This window comes from Nannospalax galili, unplaced genomic scaffold, assembly GCF_000622305.1.
Source record: "Nannospalax galili isolate Female #2095 unplaced genomic scaffold, S.galili_v1.0 scaffold185, whole genome shotgun sequence".
NCBI lineage: Eukaryota > Metazoa > Chordata > Mammalia > Rodentia > Spalacidae > Nannospalax > Nannospalax galili.
The window spans coordinates 2,398,117-2,410,373 of NW_008355474.1; the positions used below are offsets into that span (position 1 = coordinate 2,398,117).

The 12,257-nt window shown below is 44.5% G+C and overlaps 1 protein-coding gene across 2 annotated transcripts in view; it reads right to left on the reverse strand.

The window, feature by feature from the left end:
- The window catches only part of Acan (aggrecan), a 71,420-nt gene that overhangs the window by 41,417 nt on the left and 17,746 nt on the right, over positions 1 to 12,257 (reverse strand). The gene's annotated exons all lie outside the window — the stretch shown is intronic.

The window sequence follows — 12,257 nt, forward strand, 5'->3', positions numbered from 1 at the left end:
CTGCTGCTCCTCCTCTTCTTCTTCTTCTTCTTCTTCTTCTTCTTCTTCTTCTTCTTCTTCTTCTTCTTCTTCTTCTTCTTCTTCTTCCCCCCCCCTCTCTCTCTCTGAATCATGCAGGGGAATATCCTTAGTTGAAACTATAATGACATTTTGGTCAATGGTGGAACACAACAACAAATCCTATTGCCTAGTGACACTGTAGCTGGTGTAATTTTCCTGAGCAACAATTGCTTATCTGTTTGTGGTGATGCTGGTGTAAACAAATTTACTGCATGCCGATCATATGAAAGTATAGGGCATATAATTGGTATAGTACACAACACTTCATAATGACAATAAATGGCTATGTTACACTGTATTTCCTACACCATACTTTTTATTACTGTGTTAGCATGTATTACTATTTATAAGAAACATTTACTGAAATCAGTTGGCTGTGGTACTTGTATAACAGCCTCATACACCTGTGTTTACTGTATCTCTCTCTCTCTCTCTCTCTCTCTCTCTCTCTCTCTCTCTTTGTTTTACTTTTGATCTTTTTGAGATAGGATCCCCCTATGGTCCCAGCTGGCTTTGATCTTACAGAGATCAGCCTGCCTCAGTACTGCCTCCTGAGTACTGGGATTAAAGGCGTGTTCCACCCTGCCTGACTTTACTGTGTATCTTAAAATTTTATTTTTGAATATCAATTTTATTTAGAATATAGACTATTCAAATAAAAATGAATGAAAATTTATGTATCTATGACCATTTAAGAAAACATTAAAATGTTCTACGACTATTAATGCACTGAATATAAATATCCCCTGATATATGAATTATCAAGTATAAGATTCAGATGTTGATATATTCCTATGAAATATTTTAATAAAGACTTCTCAACTTCATTGTTTTTCCCCTGAAAGGCAATATTTTAAATATGTAAGATATTTTAATGAAAATAATATAAGCCAGCTTCAAATGTTTTGACTTTTAAACATACTTTGCTTCATCGCGCAATATACCAATCACAGTAAGTCATAAAAGCATAAAAGGTCATAATGATACACAATTTGATGCAAAAGTGTGTATCTTAATTGCATCAAGGAGCCTTGTGAACTTAATAGCATCAAGAAGTCATGTGAAGGGCTGGGGTGTGGTTCAGTGGTCAAGCATTTTCCTAGCATGTTACACACACACACACACACACACACACACACACACACACACCAGCCACTTAGTGATGGAGCTCTACCATCTAGATTTGTGCAAGTATACTAATGACATAGAAAAGAGAAGAGAGAAGGGAGGGGGGGAAGGAGAGAGGAAGAGAGAGACAAAGACAGGAGACGGACACACACAGAAACAGAGAGACACACACAGACAGAGAAAGAGACAGGGAAACAGAGAGGGTAATTGTTCCTGTGGAGAACCCTAATACAAAACTGCAGACCCAGAGAAATAACAAAGCACCTAACCTCCCCAGTGGAATCTGGGTGTGCCACCCACTTCAAATCCAGGGATCTTGTGTGTTTTAGCAGGATCCTGTGCCAAGCTTCAAGGCCTTGGGTCAAGTCAGGAAGGGAGCTCTTAAACAGGTTTTGAGATGAATAATTAATACCAGGAAGTGAGAGCTAGGCCCCCCTGTGGCCCTCTTCCGGTCTGAATGCAATTTCAGGAGAATTAAAAAGTCAAGCTTTCCTGATTGTCCTTGGCTGGTCAGCTATCATGTATGCACACAGATCTGTGGCATCATCATTTAAGGATCTCCCTTGTACCACTGGGCTCCCAATGCCAGCAGGCAAGCACGGCTGAACTTAACAAATAATCAGCTGGAGTGGTGGCTCTCGGCTTGCTGCTGTGTAGAAAGGGTCTGGACCTCATGGTACTACTGCCTTCGATGGTACATAGCCATGGTGCACACAGTTTGTGACTTGCCCTGTGTGATCCCATGCTTTATGTTCAGTGGTAGCTCTGCTGGATGAACCTGCCCTGGTGCTCACCCTGGCCTTCTTTCCAGGCTGTATGCATTTACTTTTGGCCTGAGAAGAAGAAAGGAAGTCTTAGAGATGGAACTGAAGGACTGAATGGAGCAGCACCCTTAGCTGAGGCGGCCTCCGCTTCCCCACCTCAACCTTGGCTTTGTTGGTGTTTAACAGCCCAGCAGGTGTCGCTCTCTGCTTAGTCACTATAGACTGGGGATGGGAGGGGGAGAGTTCAGGGACCAGGAAAGCACCTAGAGGAGCATTGAAGGTGGGGGGGGGCACCACTGATGGACAGATGACACTGGTGACCCTTTCGATTGTCCATCCTCTACTCATGCCACGTTTATCTGTCACCTGAGAAATGAAAGACCTGTCTGTGTGGCTGAGGGTACAGAGGTACATTGCCCTCATGCAGTTAGAAGTCTGGAAAATTCTGAAGTTCTGAGAAATGGCTCCTCTGCTTCTCCTTAGGGATTTTCCAACTTAGATACTGACTTTTTAAAAATCTTTGGGGCCTCTGGTCTGGTAGTTTGAGGAGCCTCTGAGTTGGGGAGGGGCTCCTGTTGAAGGTGAAGTGACCAGTCAGGACTAAGAAATAGTTTCCCGGAGGGTCAGGGAGAATCAGCATAAGATGTGCTGTGCAGTCTGGGGAGGGGCCTATACCCCAGGCTCCTTTTCCCAGAATCTCAGGGATTGACCCAGACACAGGCCTGCCTGCTCTTCCCTCAGGAAGCCCATCACTTGGAGGTTTTGCGTATGTTTAGGAGTTGTGTTTCTTCCCTCGCTTTCTGAACAAGCTGGACATTGTCTGGGAGGCAATGGTGCTCTGTGGGGCTTGGGCTGGCTCTTGTTTTTCTCCCTGGCCTAGACCAGGAAATAGGAAGGAATAAAAAGGGGAGGAGGGAAGGGGATAGCCAGAGTGGGAAGCAAAACTAATTTTATTTCTTCTTTTTTTAAAAATTTAAGACAAACTTTGGGATAGAAATATCGCAATAAATTTGCTCTTGTGTTTGTGTATGTTTTCTCAGTTGTAAAGAAAATAGGGAGAAATTCCACTCTGTCTGGGTTCCAAGCATCTCTGGGGCTCACTGAGTCTTTTATGTGAGGAGATCAACTTTGCCAGCCCAAGCCTGTGGACAGGAGTCCTTTCTCAATGAGAAGAAAAGTGAGGCAGTAGAAAGGAATGGTACATGTAGGGGCCCTGGGGTTGGGGTGATGGAAAGGAGGGGGGCTAAGATGGATAGCTACGGGGCTCACGGGTACAGGGAATGGATGCCAGATGATGGTCCCAAGGTCCCTGTGTGTCAGGAATTGGCCTTCTCAGGAGAGAATTATTAGGAGGTTTGACAGGAGAAAGCAGCAGGCTCCAGTTTTCCAGCTGAGCTGAGGGTGTGTGTGTGTGTGTGTGTGTGTGTGTGTGTGTGTGTGTGTGTGCATGCCCCAAGCCATGGCCTGAGTCCAGCAGATCATGGAATTGAATGAGAAGCTTATCCTCTTGCTCTGAATTCCTTTTCCAGCTACTTGTATGGTTGAGACCCTCAGACTCAGGTCCTGGTCCTGCCGGGATACTTACTGCCACTTACAGGATCTACCCATGCTGTTTCACAGATGGAGTGAGATGCTGTGCCAGTCAGTTCTCAGCTGGCTGGGCAGTGTACCTTTGGCACTGTACCCACACAGACCCTCACACCATCAGGCTCCTACCTGTGTCACTTTCTCCTACCTCTCAATTGTCAGCCCATGTGAGCCACTTAGAACCCGTGGATAAAAGTAAGGGTACTGGTTGTCAGGAGGGATGTTTCCTGCCTGTGATAAGCATCGAAGTGGCAGTTTTCCATGGAGAATAAAACTGTTCTCATTTCAAAAGAAACATCATCACCCTTCCAAACATTAGGAAGATGGGAAATGAAGAAAAAAATCACCATCATCTTCCATCCTAGTTCAATCAATGTTAGTGTTTGGAGATTTTTCTTGTCTTCTTCCTTAGGCATTTACTTGTTTTTTCTAATTGCCATCTTTTTGCACCTTTTTTCAACAGAAGTCAGTGGGTCAAATGACAGTTTTTGTTCCTTCAGAAAAGAAGACTGTGGGGTTTTATAGTATGTACTTCCTTCCAGGAGGCGTGTCCAGGCAGCCTAGGTAGGTGAACCTTACTTAGCCTCTTCCTGATGTTCATTTGTTTACTGGGTGGCCATTCCATCACAAATGGCCCACCCTTGTTGTAATGCCTACATTGGCTTCCCCCATCCAGGCTGCATAAGACTCCAGACACAGCTTTGGGGATCTAGTCTGTGCTCCTACTTGCTGTTTCCCGGTATAGAAATTCTTGGACCTCCAACCAGCCCTGCCTTCTGGTTTCCAGACCTCTTTCCTCCTTGGGGCCACAGAAGGTCAGAACTGAGACTGATTTATGAGGTTCAGGGTTTGCTCAGGACCACACAGCTGGTTGAAGGTGGAGTCAGAACTGGAGGTCAGTTCTAGTGACCTATCACTCCTAATACTCAACCTTAATGAGCTTCATCAAGTAGTGATGACGTTTGTCTTGCTCTCTGCTGTCTCCCTAACACTGAGGTTAGGGTCTGGCATGATAGGGCAGCTGGGACATGCTTGCTGAATGAAGGATAAATGAATGGAGACTTGAGCATCTTAGGAGTCATCTCTTTCAGCCCTAGACCTTGGAGGGATAGGAAGTGGGACTGGAGGTTCACACTGGTTCAGCACTCTTATGTGTGCAGCTGTAGGAAGTACACACCCCCCTCTTCACAGTCAATAAATCTCACCTAGTGATGCACTGCTTGCTCATGATGCACATGGCTGTACTGATTAGCAATAGCACTTCAGTATGGCTTGTGACTTTGGGAAGGTCACAGTCTAGGTACAGCCCAGAGAAGTAAAAATCAGGGCTTTCCCCTGATAGGATTCCAGGGAAACTTGGGCTGTGTTACACCCAGTTCATACCAGCTTATGCCAATCTAGAACATCTCTTTCCAACTCCATATTCAATGGCTTCACACTTACAACTTGTACTTGGGCCTCATGGGAGTATTTACACCATGATAATCAGAAAACACTACCAACGAAGTGAAAGCTTCTCTTTTTCCTTCCAGAGAGTAGATTTACTAACACACTGGAAATAACAGTAAATCTAGAAGAAACATAGGGAAAGACAGAGGGGTTTCTCTTTCTCCATCTGATGAAGCCTCATTCCCTATTCATTTCACTCTCCTGTTCTTGGGATCATTGGCTTTGAGATCAAGGCAAGGCCAATTTTCTAGTCCTAAGTTAGGGCTGGACCACCTTCATCTTCATGCTCAGCTGGAGTCCATCACATGGGTAAAAACTCAGAAAACACATGCTGATTGTGTGACTGCATGCATGCTCCTCCCCTTCCCTCATCCTTGGGACTCTCCCTCCTCCACAGAGCCTCATTCGTTGGTTCTGCCCTGTGGTTCTGTCTCCCAAACACTCCTGTTTCCACACTGTCCTCAGCATCTCATTTTCTCCTCTGGTTTTGTATGTGCTAGCTCCACTTTACCACATAAAACAAGACCTTCTTGAGGCTGAAAACCAATACTTCCAGTTTCAGAAATGACTCTGTGTTAACTTGTACAGTGCGGAGAACAACACAAAATGGTATGTGATACCTCATTAAATGGGCAAGTGGGCGTTGGATTTGGCAGACTGGTGGGCCAATAATATCTGCAATGGATCCAGTGCTTTAATGTCCCTAACTTAAGACCTTGAGAGAGGACTGGAAAGGACCAAGGTAATCCATTCTCCCAGATGCCAGCCTCTAGCTTGTCACTTCTTTGCAGGCTAATCCCCAACAGAAACTTTCCTCTTTGTCACTCACCCAAGGATGAGACCTGCTCTGAGGTCTGTGCATGACAGCTGTGTCATGTGCACTTGACATTCCATCCTAGAATGGGGAAGCGCCATCTGGCAGAGGGGCTCCAACTGTAGCTACTAATTTCCTGAGTATCCAAATAGATATGGGGAGATAAAAGTGGAAAAAGGGGGTGAGCCTCAGCTCCATCTTAACTCATTGGGGAACTCATGGGAGGACTCAGTTTGTAGTCTTTGCATATGTACGTTGGAAGCATCATACAAACTTCACCCCCAGGAAAACGGTAAAAGAACTTTTTGTACTAATAACCCTATTTGCTCCTCCTTTTCCTCTCACACTTCCTCTTCCTCTCTTGTTCCCTTTCTTTGTCCCTTTCTCCACTTCTCACCTTTGGATTTCTTTTTTTAATATTTTATTTATTATTTTTTATTTTTATTTTATGTGTATGCATGTATTGCCTGTATGTAGGTAAGTGCACCCGTGTCGGGCAACACTCATAGAGGACAGAAGAGACTGTTGGAGCCCCTGGCACTGGAGTTACAGACAGTTGTTAGCTGTCATGTGGGTGCTGGGATGCAAACTCGGATCTTCTGCAAGAACAGTCAGTGTTCTTAACCTCTGAGCCATCTCTTCAGACCCCTTTAGATTGATTTTATAAGTTGCCACTATACTGAAAGTGTTGATCAGTTCTAAGAATTTTCTGGTGGAACTTTTTGGACAGTTGTTAGCTGCCATGTGGGTGCTGGGATTTGAACCCGGGTCTTCTGCAAGAACAGCCAGCATTCTTAACTGCTGAGCCATCTCTCCAGCCCCACCTTTGGATTTCTTATTTAAAATTTATTATTCATTCTATCATTGCTAAAACATCTTAAATCAAATTCTGCAAACATATTCCTGGACAATGAAGTGGGTCCTCTGATAAAGGCATTGACAGTGGGGAGGGGATCACCGTAGATAAATCCATCAAGGTCTTGGCTCTGACTTCTTTGAGCAGCTCTGTGCTAGAGCAGAGGGGCCAATGAAGGAAAAAGAGGGTTGTTTTTCCTCTTGGAGTTGTTTGTATTCTGTAGAAGAGACAAACTTGAACCCAGAGATAAAAGACATGAACTAGGGGCGCTGGATCTTAACCTGGACCTTGATCAAGCTGGATACAGGAACTTGGGCTTCCAATTTTCTTTTTCTTTTCTCCCTCCCTCCCTTCTTTCCTTCCTTCTTCTCTCTTTTTTCCTTTCTCTTCTTTCTTTTTTCTCTCTCCTTCCTTCCTTTTTTCCTTCCTTCCTTCCTTCCTTCCTTCCTTCCTTCCTTCCTTCCTTCCTTCCTTCCCTCCTTTCTCTTTTTCTATAGGTACTAAAAAAGTAGTCCAGACTGCCTTTGAACTCACTGTGCAGCTGAGGATAGCCTTGAAATTCTGATCTTCCTGCCTCTATATCCTGAACTCAGTTTATGTACTGCTAAGGATTGAACCCAGGGCCCTGTGCAATCAAAGCAAGCACTCTACCAACTAAGTTACATCCTCAGCCTGAGCCTCTAACTTTCTGTCTTTGAAATGAGAGACTCAGCCCTGGAATTCTCTGAGATTCTAAATGTTAACTCCATTCAGTATAAGTGTCTTTGGATATCTGGGGACAGAATGAGTCTCTTGTGCCTGTTCCCCTACAACAGTCCCTTGTGTTAAAGACCTCCTCATGCTTGCTTGTTCTGTTCCAACAGTCAGGGCTGTGGCTAAGCACATTTGTTGGGAAAGATGCCCCTTGCTTTTGCTAAGGGAGGTGTGGAGGGGCATGGTAAGGGTGTGAGGGTCCTGCTATGTCCAAAGAGTGAGGAGATAGGGCTGAGGGCAAGAGCCAGGCTCAGGGGGTAGAACAGGAGAAAAGAAAACAAGACACGGAGTGACACCTAGCTGGGTGTCCTATCTGCTGCTTCAGGCTTATTCGAATGTGGTCTTGACCTTGTCCCTCCCAAGTGCTCTAGTCACAACCTGGTCTGGCCTATCCTCCTTCCTTTTTTTCTACTACACAGTTCCATCCTTGCACAAGACACTCTCCTCAGCACAAATGTCATCTCCCCACAAGATGACACTGGTTAGAAAACAAGTCTCTTTTCTGTCCGTGCTTTGTGTGTATGTGTGTGTGGGGTACTAGTGATATAACTTAGGGCCTCATACTTTCTGGTCAAGTGTTTGACCCTGAACTATACCCTCAGCTCTTTTTTTTTTTTTTTTCCAGATAGTATCTTGCAAAGCTACCCAGGCTGGCCTTGAACTCACTCTGTAGTACAAACAAACCTTGAACTTGTAATCCTCCTGTTTCAGCTTCCTGAGTAGCTGGGATCACAGACATGGGCTACCAGGGCCAGTTGTTCTTTGTTATTTCTTGTTGGTAAGATTGATTTATGAACAAACACATCCTGGCTCATGAGCTCTCTCTCACAGATGCTTTAAACTATAAGGCTAACCACTTACTGTGTATGAGTGGATGATTCCAGGGGATGCAGGGGGTGGGGGGTGCCTGAGGAGGTTGTACCATGCAGTAGGAAGAGCACAGTTTTGGAATCAGATCTTGTTAAGTATCAGCTATGATACTTAAACAGGAACATATAGTATTAGCCCAATTATTTAATCTCCTTGAGGCTCTGCGTTCCACCTCTGAAGTGCCGAAAAGGCAGGTCAATTGCCCAGCTAAGGGACTCTAATGGGAGATGTGACACAGCCTTCAGGGGCCAAGTCTCCTGGAATCTTGGAATCTTGTCTGACTGGATCTTCCTTTGTTGAGAATAGACAACACCTGCATTGCATCCACCATACCCCCATCGCTGTATTTAACGCACATTATTATGCACCAACCACCTATCTTAGCCTTGGGCCTATGCATGTAAGATCCCCTCACCCAGTGTGCGCTAACTCAAGCGTGCATTTTTAATTTAAAGCATGTCCCAAGTGCATGGCCATCTGACACTCGATGACCACAGGCCATGAAAGCACCCCTTCTGCTTGCTTCACTTAGGGCTTGTTCTAGCATTCACCCAAAATGGTGTGTAGGATGTGAATTCAATTAAAATTGTAGACTCTAAATTAGGAGCCAAGGAGCTGGAGAGATGGCTCAGCAGTTAAGAGCACTGGCTGCTCTTGCAAAAGGCCTGGGTTCAGTTCTCAGCACCGATATGGTAACTCCAGTTCCAGGGGAATCTGATGCCCTGCTAACATTGGACGACATAGATGTACTTATATACTTGAAGGCAATACACTTATATACTCATACACACAGATACACAGACACACACAGACACACACACACACACACACAGACACACACACACAGAGACACACAGACACAGACACACAGACACACAGACACACACACACAGATACACAGACACACACAGACACACACAGACACACACACACAGACACACACACACAGAGACACACAGACACAGACACACACACACACACACACACACACACACACACACACACAAAGTATTAAAAAAATTAGGAGCCAAATGCTGCCACCTCTGTCTCTAGTGGTACAAGTTTCTCAATAGCTCTCAAAACTTCCCTGGCCACTGAGGACAGCCACTTGTTCTCTATCCTCAGGCAACAGAGAGCATCTTTCAGCTAGAGTCAGCTAATACAGTAGCTTCATGAACAGTCTAAAAACCCATGATGGGCTTGCTATGTGTTAGGAATTGTGCTCTAAGCTGTACCAAGACCGTTTCTCATCCTTAAAATTACCTTGCAAGCTGGATCTGGTGATACATGCCTGTAATCCCAGCATTTGGGAGGTAGAGGTAGGAAAATAAGGCATTCAAAGTCATCCTTAACCACATAACAAATTCTAGGCCAGCCTAGGCCCCACAAGACTCTCAAAAAATGCAACAAAAAATCAAACAAAAAACAGACAAATCATCTTGCAAAAGATAGATATTGTTAAGCCAGGTGTGGTGGCACAGGCCTTTAATCCCAACATTTAAGAGGTCGAGGCAGGTGGGTCTCTGGGAGATCAAGGCCAGCCTCATCTACATAGTGAGTTCCAGGTAGACTAGGGCTACAGGAAGACTGTCTCAAAAAAAGAAAGAAAAAGGCAGACATTGCTATCCTCTATAGCTAGTGAGACAGCTGTATAGAGAGGTAAACCAACTTGCTCCAAGTTGTGACCTCAGGGTCACAAATGTCATAGTTTCCCTCAACACCCCCAGTTTCTCAAGATTAATCAATTTTACTTATTCACTCATCAAACATATTTCAACCAATGGAAAGATGGGATGTTTTCATGAAATACCAGATTTAGAGAGAAGGAACTTCTAGATAAGATGGCGAACTAGAGGCTGCCTCTGTGTGAGTCAGTGAAGGAGAGGGTCAGAATAAGGAAAAACAGACTATGTCCTAAAGAGAAAGAGAGGAAGAGCTTCAGAAACATAAAGGAAACAAAAGGATGCCAGGAAAGAACAGAAAAATAAAAGATGTGAGGTACAGAGAAATAAGCAGAATGTATCCCTAATGAGTTTATAAGATAGGGAAACCAGTATGAATTCCAATTTGGCCTGGAATGTGGGCAGGGTTGGGAAAGTATGCTTCTGTTGCTGCTGCTGTCCAGTCTGTAGAAGGCAGCCTCCAAGATGGTGTCTAAACTCACTCTGGAATCTTCTATACACATAGAGAGGCCTTGCTGGACTCTAGGTCTAAGCTTTTCCTGAAACCCCAGAAATCCACTGTAGGATGGTGTCTGACAGCTCAACATGGTGGCTCTTGCCAACATCCATCAGGCCAATTGCCCAAGAGCTCCAAAGCAGATGGTTACCACCCAAAACCCACTGCTTCCCACCTGGGCTACAAATTGGCCTTGCTAGCTTCCTTCTAGGTCTTCAGGGTGGTTGTTACAAAGAATGCTTGTAGGGAATTCTTGGCTTATGGAGGTGGATGGAAATGCAACGGAGAGCTGGAGGGAGCAGTTCCCACTACTTCAGAAGATGATTTCTCCTGATTCCTCCCACAGATACATGTCCCACTAATAATATCACTTTGACTTAGATCCATGATAAGAGATAGGATGCTCTTCACCTTTCTGGTGTCTACTTTGATCCCAGGCTCCATGCAATTTCCCAAAATAGCCTCTTCTCCCATTTCTTAGAAGACAATGTGGTAAGGTGGGAGGTAGGTGCCTTAAGAACATAACCTGAATTCTTACCTTGTCTCAAAACCTGCTATCTGGCTGGGAGGTCTTGGGCAAGTTTCTTTTTATCACTGACTGGAATTTCCATAGGTGATACCTGAAAATTGCCAGATTTCCAGTTTGGATGAAAGGCAGGGATTACTTCCCAAAGCGCAATCTCCTTTAAACTTTCCCTCATCCTTCCGAATTGCCCCCAGTCTTCAGGACTCCACTGCTGGAAGGGGACAGAAGAAGCTGGGAGGAAGGGCGTTTATATCACATGGGGCTCTCAAATAAGCCAGGGGTGCTGAGCTTAGTCTAGAGACTATGTGGATAAGGGTGAGTGTACCCACTACAAAGCACAGTTCCTTCTTGTGCCCCACACATTTTCCCCTGTTCCTACTTGGACCACAGGGGATACCTCTACATGTGCCCAGACTCCAGCCACCTTTAGCTGTGTCTTCAGCACACTAACTATTCCCCCTAAGAGTCTCCGTACTCACTCTTCCTTCTTCCTGGTGTACACTTCCTGAACTTTCTCTATTGTCTACTTTTCATCATTCCAGCCCCAGTTCAAATGTTTCCTCCTCCAACCTATCCCCCCCTCCGCATCATGTTCTCCTGTTACAGTTCATTCATTGTACCACATGTGAAACATCCCTCATCTACTGCATCACGTGTAGCATTCCAAATCTATTACTCAGCCTAATCTATTGCATCCTGTATGCAGCATCCCTAGTCCAAAAAATCCAAAAAGTTCCCAAATCTAAAGCTGACCAAGAACACAATGCCACAGAAGACAAATTTCCCACCATAAAACTTTGTTCCATGGACATTATCAAAAATCATCAAAATTGCCTTCAGGCTATGTACAAAGTGAAGATGAAGCATAAATGAATTTATTGTTTAGATTTAACACAATTCCCTGCTATCTCATTATGCATATGCAAATATTCCAAAATTCAGAAAAATCTGAAAATCAGAAATGCTTTGGGTCTCAACCATTTCAGATAAGGGACATTCAACCTGCATCATCATTTCAACTCATCATCTTTTTCTATTTGTTTTTTGGTTGTCTGTTTTTCTTATAAGAATTATGCCCCATGAGGGAGGGATTTTTTTCCATTTCACTGACTGCTTTTTTCCTTGTCTCTAGAGCAGTGCGTGGCATACTGAAGCTCAGTGAGTATTTGCTGAATGAATGAATGAATGAATGAATGAATCAATGGCTCTTCTGGTTCAGTCTGGGAACTGAAGTAGTGTTAAGCTTAAGGATGATGGTCGCTGTTGAGTGTC